This window comes from Corvus hawaiiensis, chromosome 3 (assembly GCF_020740725.1).
Source record: "Corvus hawaiiensis isolate bCorHaw1 chromosome 3, bCorHaw1.pri.cur, whole genome shotgun sequence".
NCBI classification, from domain to species: domain Eukaryota; kingdom Metazoa; phylum Chordata; class Aves; order Passeriformes; family Corvidae; genus Corvus; species Corvus hawaiiensis.
Window position 1 is genome coordinate 44773738 of NC_063215.1, and position 9096 is coordinate 44782833.

A 9096-nucleotide genomic window follows, 5' to 3' on the forward strand; every position below is an offset into this window, starting at 1 on the left:
TAACTCTGCTTTAGATTAAAATTACATAGGTAATTTCACCACAACTACACTATAAATTGCATCACTTCATACTTCTCACAGGACCTCTTTCCACTGAAAATATTATCTATTGCTCCTTACCTTCGATAAAATCTAGTGCAGACTTTCAATGATTGACTGAAAGTGGAGCTTGAGAAAGACTATTTTTGGGGGGTAACCGTAGAACCTCTGTGTTCAGCACAGGTGATTTGCCTTTTCTTTCTGTTCCTGGCATTCAATCACTTCCACTTCCCTCTGCAATTCTGGATTCCAAAGATAAGGGAATTAGTTCTTTCTAATTGCATCAATGAACATGAGAGTAGTAAAAGAGGAGGGGCAGAAAATTGCTTGTAAGACTTAAAAAGAGTAGGTAATGTTAAAATGTGTGAATGCAAAAATGGTCAATATAAGACCAAGCCACCTCTATAGCACACATTCCTTTCAAAGGCAAATACAAGAGGTGACTCTGTTGTCATGCCTTGGAAGTAACGTGGAAACACCTGAATGTAAACAATGTTACAATTTGCCAAAATTAAAACTAGATTTAGAAAAGAAAACGTGAGACCAAATGCTTTTCCAGTTCAATATTTATGGTCATTTAATTTGTCTGGAAATGCTGAAAAATTGACCCATATATAGAAACAGGTGTTTCTGCAGAAGACAGAGCACTGAAAAAACACAGATAAAGAACAGTTTCAGGCATTTACAGATTTTAATATTATATTTTACAGTTCTCCCAGAAAGGAAAAAAAGAGAAGGTGACATCTGAAATGCAATTTTCATCATTATTGCTTGGCAGCAGAAAGTAGACAGAAAGGGATCTGACTGACAATAAAACCTCCTCAAGCAGTGCAGTGTGTGGGGAGAACTGTGTGGGACTCAAGGGGTTTCACAACAGAGAGGACTGTAGAAGGTAGTCTGTGATAAAACAATCCTAGTGGAACACACTTCTAAATGTGCACGACATCTGACAGTGCAGCAAGAATGCTAAATCTAGAGGTGAAGATGGCATTGGAGCTGAACAGGGTCATAGAGGATTAGAATGTTTTAGAGAATCTTTCACATGAGAAACAAAGCCGTGGCTTTCTTATATATAATTTATCATCCCACCTAGTTATTTATACCTATCATCGATATCTGGTAAGCAAAATATTCTGGATTGATTGTTGACTATGAAGCATGATTGCCTAGTGAAATGTCACTTCACTGTTCCCCTGATTAAGAGCATTTTTTTGTTGAATATTTTTAAAGAACTCCCAAATCAATGCAATTGAAAGAAAACCAACAAAAAATACTTTTAGAGTGTTCGGCTCTAAAAAACTCAAATGAATCAGGAGAATGCACTTATTTTTGTCACTAAAATTTTTTCAGTTAATTTTCAGGAACACAATTCAAGAAATTCTATGTATTAAAAGTACATAAAAGAAGAAAAACAAACAAAAACCTAAACAAACAAACAAAAAAACTACCCAGCAGGGTTTGGAAGTGTGAGAGAATCTACTTTTTTCCACGCTTGCTCTTATTCTCCTACTAGACTATCCCTCAATTCATTCATAAAAATTAAAGGTGGAATGCTGACGTGTCAGGTTTGGCAGATATATGAGTGGATACAGGCATATACAAAATATAATAACAATGTGCTAATGGTGAGGATAGCTGGTGATGAAGAATCATTGTGGCATTTTAATGTGCTTTAGCATCACTGCTCCTATTGACCTGAAAGTAAACAGTGTCTTCAAGAAGCATAACCCAACCTGAGGTCTTGTTAGAGGCACATATTTACCACTGCATGGAAAAACTTCTGGTAAAACAGGTGTTCAGACTTACCAGTAAATTTGCAGTAGCTAAAGAGTATTTGCATTTAGGGAGCAAAGTTTCTTGGTGACAGAGACAGACCAGAAACATCAGTTTTACCACTACAAACAGGTCTTGAAAGTATTGCTATCTCCCCTCAGATCCTAGTGCTTGCTGAAGTTTAAATTTCCTTCTGGGCTCCTCATAGATTGGACTCCAAGTCTGTATCTTCATTAGACACTCATTAAATTTGCAAATGACAGAAGAGAGTCAGCAGGCCAAAAGAAAAAAAAAGTTCAAGTGTACTACACTTTTTGCTATTTACAGAATAGGGCCAAAGCTTGATCATGATGACTTAAACTTGTGTCTCAGCCACTGATAGACAGAAAAAAGAAATTTACTGATTTTGAAGTATGGAATGAAATAATAAGGTTTTCTTTTCTTGGTTTGCCTGAGTTTAGTAATCAGCTTGTTACAGTTAGCAGTTATGCCTAATCATATGTTTAGCTAAATTGGGGAAAAAAATGGCAATTAGACATTCTACATGCATCCAGCTATCCAGTAGGAATTATTATTAGAAAAGCACACACTGAATTATACTTGGATTAGCCTGAATTGCCTGCAGTAAAGGACCCTGAGAGAAAAGCACCCCACAATTCTTACACTACCCAGGAGAAAGAAGACACACACTGGAGGCAATTGCTGATTGACAGGTTGATTTCTTGAGAAATTTTGGGGTTTTTTCCCCTGAAATCCAATGCAGGTATTTCCCCAGAGGAGAAATCAAATCCATTAGTGAGCCATATGTGAACATAAATTCAGCAGAAGTCTCTTAAGGATCCACGATCATATCATATCAACAGAGAGAAAATGTTTAATCCTTCTTTTGATGTCTGCTCAAAAAGACTTCACTGATTGATTCAAGGCTGCTGTCCTTTACTCCCCATGACATGGCAATTGCTTAAATATGGTTATATTTGAATTAAGTCACATTGCCCACAGTTTGTCTCTTTTCCTGTGATGCCCGAGGTGTGAGCTGTAGATAAAAACCTTACTGAAGAGCACAGTTTTCACACAAGTAGAGAGGTCAAGCTTGACAGTAGAAGGCAGGTTCAGGGAGAAACTTGGCCATTGAGATTTCAGCCCTGCAGCTGCCACCCAAAACTGAAGCCTCTCTACTACAACGTAAGGAGAATACATTCAATACCCATATAGTGCCCTGTCAGGCAGGTGCCTTGGTTTAGGTTTTGGGGTGACCAAGCTATTGGATATTGGGAATGAGGGGTTCATCCCTAAGTCTGTTTCTCGCTGTGTCTCAGTGTCACTATGGGAGTGAAAGGATTGCCTTAGGTGTCAAAATCATGGGTTTGAGTACAAAGAGGAAAACCTACTTTTTCTTAAATCACTCCTTTGGTTAGTAAGCACCTTTTGTATAATGAATTTCTTGTCATAAGTGTAATTTGTCAGCAAAGTAGCCTGTGATGGGACCTGCTTTTACAGCGTTCCTGGAGTGAAAGAAAGATTGCATTCACTGCTAAAATTTAGAAAAATCCCTAAACTTTATTGCCATCATATCAAATCACTGAATTTAATATTTTATTTATTTGGAAACTTTTATGGCCAAATTTGCACAGTCACATTTTTATTTTCCTCTAGGAAATAAAACCTTTTTTCCTTTGCCTCTAGGACAATGCAGTATTTAAAATCAACAAAGTTTTCGATACTGCCACATAAAAGCAAGCTTGATGAAATACTTAATATTTCTAGGCTCTAAAAAAAATTTTGGTTTGATATTCATGTAACTTTTCCAGTATTTTCATGAAATCAAAATAAAAAAGACACTGGGAAACTTTACTGTCTCCTCTAAAATTTAGTTGATATAATTCTTTTGGAGATACCAAAAAATCTTACTAAAAGTTGCAAAGCATGAGCATAAACTGTCCAAGCTTCCAGGTATTGAGAAAAATAAACACTTAAAAACCAATCTACTGTTTCAGCTGTTGGCAGCTTTTACTAAAAAAAGCTATTCCACATCTAAGTGTAATTGCTATTCAAACAGATCGTGTTCAAAAGTGACCCTGTTTGGCTCTGTACACAACAGCAATGAGCTACTCTTGCCATGGGAAGGAACTGCTGTGACTCCATGGTACCTTGCAAAGAGGTTTGGTGTCCTAAGAAGAACATAGAAAGGTGGCCAGGAGATAGACCAAAATTGTGTAAAGAAAACAGTGGTCTGGAAACCAGTCCCAGCCACTAAGCTGTGGCCAGGGTTTAACACAATGAAAGAGCAGACTGATGTTCTCTGTAGGATGCCACATACAACATAATCAGGTGTTACCATGGCTGGTTCAAAACCCCAGTGTGGTTCCTGAAGGAGTTGATGGTGCTGTATAAATCTGCAGGAGCTTTGCTGATGTCCAACTCAGGATCAGTGTTGGCTTGCTGCATTCTGCACTCTGGGGCCACACACAGCACAGAAGCTGACAGTAGGGGCAGCTCATTTTCATCTCATTGACTATTTTTTTCAAATAATGTCCTGACCCTCTAAAAACTGTCATTAATTCCTGTAAAACACTGAAGCATTTTGAATACATGAGTAGAAAATGTATATGTAGGAAAAATACCAACAAATGTAATGTTATTCAGCATAAGGGAAAGAAACTGTTCATTTATCACAATGGCTTGCCTTAGGAACATTAACAAACCTCATTTCTCTTCTTTGTCAATTGAAACTTTCTTTGACTCAGTTTTGTCTCTGTAACTTTGAGAACCTAAAAACAACTTTACAACAGCTGTGACTGAGCTCATAGAATGCTATTTTTGATTTTCCTTCATCAGAGATTTAGGGCTGATCTAGACATAGGCTGAAAATTAAATTTATGAAAGCTGCTTCAAAAGTGCTTTACCTTCCACAGGATCACCCCTTCCATGCCCAAACTTTGACAAGAAAGCCCTCCTCCTAGAAGTCTCCTTCAGACCATTTTTCTAATTTCTTTTCCTCCATTAGCAATGAGCTCATTTCCTATCTATGGAAAGCTTTGAACCTGGTGCATCAACCTTTTTACAGGACCAGCTGCAGTTTTCCCACCAGCACAGCAAAGAGGTGTTGTGTTACTGGGAGCCACAGGTACAGCCCAGAAGACAGACTGTGTATCAGAGCTCTGCTCCCAGTCTTCTGTGCAAAAGCAGTGCAAAGGCTAGGGAGGGGGGAGATTAAGCCAGGCTACTCAGTCCCTTATTCAGTTCTATATTTATACAGGTCTCATACCAGAAGTTTATATGATAAAATGTTTATGCTTCAGTATTTATGTGTGTTATGTCAGCTAAATTAAGGGGTCCAACAGTTCTAGCATAAAATAAGTAAGCACAACACAGCATAATGAAATAAGGTCCTGTTTTAAAGTGTCTGATGTCAGCTTGATGTGCTAGCTTTCATAATTAATTACTTAATCTTTTGCTGTATGAGAGTTCTGACCTTTGACTTGAGTGTACACCTTACTTCTGTATCTTTTGAAAGCCACTATACCTATATACTACATAAAACATTCAAAATGACACAGAAGAGCTTAAAGAAAAATATTTTCAAAATATAAGGTCTAAAGACAAACATGATTGTAGTCTTAAATGCTAAAAAAGTATAATGGATATTAGCATTCTATTTTATTCTAGTGAAATAGTTGTGTCTCATGCACCTGCACAGGGCTGACACACTATTTCATATTTGCTCTTTGCCAGATGAAGAACTGGATGCCAGACTATTCCTAAGGGGACAGAAGAAAGCTACATCTAAAAATCTTTGCTACACTTAAGTTAAATTTACTTCGTCTGTTCCAAATTTGTATTCCAGAGGCAACAGCTAGCAAAAACAAACTAAAATAACAACAGCTAAACAAAGAAAGAAACCAATTCTCCCAGGAAGATGAAAAAAATTTATTAAAAAAAATTTAAATAGCAAAACCAAAAAGTAAACAAACAAATACTCCAAAACCAGAAACAAATTTGTACATATCTTAATTTTAAGAGTGGAATAAGAACCAGCTCATCCTACTGATCTCAGGGTAGTATGAAACACACCGAAGGACTTGCCCTGAATTTCTTGAGTTTCTGGAGAGGACTTCTGTGATTGCTGAGCCATTCACAGGAGATATATTTTAGAATCCCACTTAATTCCAATTTTTTAGCACTTTAAAATTTTTAAAATAACAGACAATGCAGTAGAACATATGAATACTAAGATGCTCTACAGAATATTTGTATGAATATTACTTTGAGCTAGACAAACAACTGCTTTTGAGTATAAAAGTATTTATACACAATACACAGCTCCCCCACAAGCCACCTCTTGGCTGAGGAAGCCCAGCTTTCTCAGCCTCTCCTTACATAAGACATCCTCCAATTCCTTAATTATCTTTATGGCCCATCACTGGACTCAGTCCAGTAAGTCTACATCTTACTTGTAGTGAGGAGCCCAGAGCCTGACCCAGCACAGCAGATGTGTCTCACCAGAGCTGAATAGAGTAGGTGGATCACCAGCTCCAACCGGCAAACAATGCTCATCGTAAAGCATACCAGGAGGATGCTGACAGTCAGTATTTAAATACTATTTTTATTTTCCAAATTAGTATTTTTATTAATGGCATATTTCCATCTTTTAATTTTCTGTTATATTTAAAAGTTAATTGGCATAAAAGGGAAAGAAAAATCGTAGAAGACTGCAGCATTATTAGCAAGGAATTAGTGTAATCAAAAAACAAAATTTACATTTGGTCTTGATTGTATAAATCCTAGCTTGAGATCCCTATCCACTCCATCTTTTATCTGCATAGTATAAATTTATATTCCAGTCATGTAGTCATGACATCATTTTTGGAAGAGGAGAGACTTCTTTAATTTTTGAATTGTCTTTTTGTTTTAAGATAATGTGAAGCATGTAAGGAAAATGTCTCTCTTCCTCATTTTTTGAAAAACATTAAATATTGCATAACCCATTGTAACAATGTACTCATATATTTACAGCTGTATTTGGTTTATGTTTTTTAAGACATGGAACATGTTTCTTCTTACTTTTAAGAGGTCACCTAACTGCAGCAGTTATATCAAAGCATTAAAAATATTTATCTTAGTATAGGATTTGGGGGGGTACATTTTTTTCTTCATATTTTGCTGTTGTTTGGTTTTTTTTCCTTAATGGCTATTCATCATTAATTTTGTTTTGCTTGTAGGTAATTGTACCCATCTGTTTCATCAGATAAGAGAAATAAATGGAAAGCAAGCCTGGAACAGAAGAGACGATATACAAGGCAACCCTCAAGAAGGTCCCACACAAACTTTCTCACTTGTCAGCAGCAGGGGGATAGAAGTCAGCTGGACTGTAAGGCATCATGGTAACTGACTCTGTAATGACCTTTTCCATTGATCAGACTGCTCTCCTTCTCCATAGCACCAAAGGAACTACTGCTGCTCCCTGGACAGTACTGAGAATCACCCAGGTCACTTTTTCTGTGCATTTTTATTTACTTCTTCTTTCTTCTCTTGGGAATGACTGGGATAAGAACAAATACTGTGTTTTGACACTTCCACAACCTCATACACACGGTCAGGTCTAACAAGAGGTGGGCCAAGGCACTCAAGCTAGGAACTAATGGAAATGTTTCACTCCCACAGTTTGCAGCTGGTAGACAGCAGGGGAAAAAAAAAAAAAAAGAAAGAAAAGGAAAAAGGAAAATAATAAAAATGATTGAAAGATTCGAGATATTCCTAGTGGATGCGTCTACAAAAAAAAGGGAGACCTAGTATCTTCACACATTTATGTCCTCCTATACTGCCTCTACTCCCTCATCTGTTTGTGAGGATCAAAACCTAAGAGAGGAATTAGAAAAACTAACCCATATCAGAGAGCCTGAATAAAACAGACTGAACTATATGTGATAGAATAAACAGCCCAGCTCTGCCTTTTGTTTTACTGTAAACCATGTATGCTGCCACCACCAAAAATAAGTTACATTAATTTCTGCCTTACACCACAAGATTCTGCAGTATAATGTCTTCTCTTTGGTTCTGTCCCCTTACTTCTTTTTCTAGAGGGTTCTTATTCCCAGTCAATACTGAATACAAGAATTAACTTAATAGCAGGTTAATTTGTAAAGTTCTTTGAAACTCAGTGTAAAGCATTTAATAAGGCTATTGGGTTTTTCTCATTTACCAAAAAAAAAAAAAAAAACCAAAAAAAACCCCATATTTCGGAATTGAGCTTTATAATATTACTCTTTGTGGTGGATACACCACAACATTGCTTTTACTGCTATGACAAGAACAATTCTTTCTTCTTTCTTCTTTAGTCTCCTTTCAATTGTTTTTCTGGAAATTATACATCTTGAAGATACTTATGAGCTATTGCAGAAAAAGAGAACAAAACAAAATAAAGCCTTTCCCAAGATTGTATCAATGATTCCATTATTATTCTGTTTCTTCCTCAGAAGAAGTAAATAATTCATTTAACGTTGATCCTGCACACAAATGGCTTTTCTTGTAAAACCCATGCTCTGGCTTTAGCCTCTTGGCATTCAGCGATACAACTCAGATTGCAGCTGCATGTGCACATTTTTGTTGAAAACCCTGCTCTGGACTTCCCTCTACAAACTCTATAGACCTCTATAGAACCTTCTATAGAGTGTTCTGTGCTCCTTGCAGCGGTACTGTTTCCACATCAGCTCTGAGTCCCTTAGATATATTTTTAGCTTGGCAATCTCACAGGGTTTCCCAACTAAAACATAGTCTAGATTCAGAAAATTACTGAAATATAAATTTAATTATACATTTAAAAGCTGGTTTAAAAGCTGATTAGACTTGGATTTTGTGATAATAAGCATTAGTGCTTAATGTTTCCTGATTATCACTTTAACAAGTGATCATACATTTATCTTTTTATTATCAATTTAAAATAACTTTCCAACTTCTGATTAAGCTGCAGTCTCTATGAAAAGTTTATGCTTTCTCTCTCAGGAGGTGCAAACACAGACAGTGAGCTGGTCAGTCTGCAAAGGTGGAGCAACACGCAACTCTGACAGAGAAAAAAGGAGTGAATGGCTGAGGAGAGGGCAAGAAACCCTCTTAGTTTTGTTTTGCCTTCTGTGTGCATGCAAGCCAGGTGCATTTGTCTGGTTGGAAGTGGTCCACTTGCACAGTCATGTAGCTCCCAGTACTCAGTTCTGCCTTGAATTTTTCTACCATCACATTTTTTGCCAGTGAATATTGAAACTAACCAGGGAACCCTAAATCTGATCA

At 36.9% G+C, this 9096-nt stretch overlaps 1 long non-coding RNA gene across 1 annotated transcript in view; it reads left to right on the forward strand.

Annotated features, from left to right (window-relative positions):
• The window catches only part of LOC125323463, a 33447-nt gene extending 25194 nt beyond the window's left edge, over nucleotides 1-8253 (forward strand). The window contains exon 2 of the long non-coding RNA XR_007202525.1: nucleotides 7035-8253. This is a non-coding gene — a long non-coding RNA (uncharacterized LOC125323463). The remainder of the gene's footprint in view (nucleotides 1-7034) is intronic.
• The last annotated feature ends 843 nt before the right edge of the window (nucleotides 8254-9096 follow it).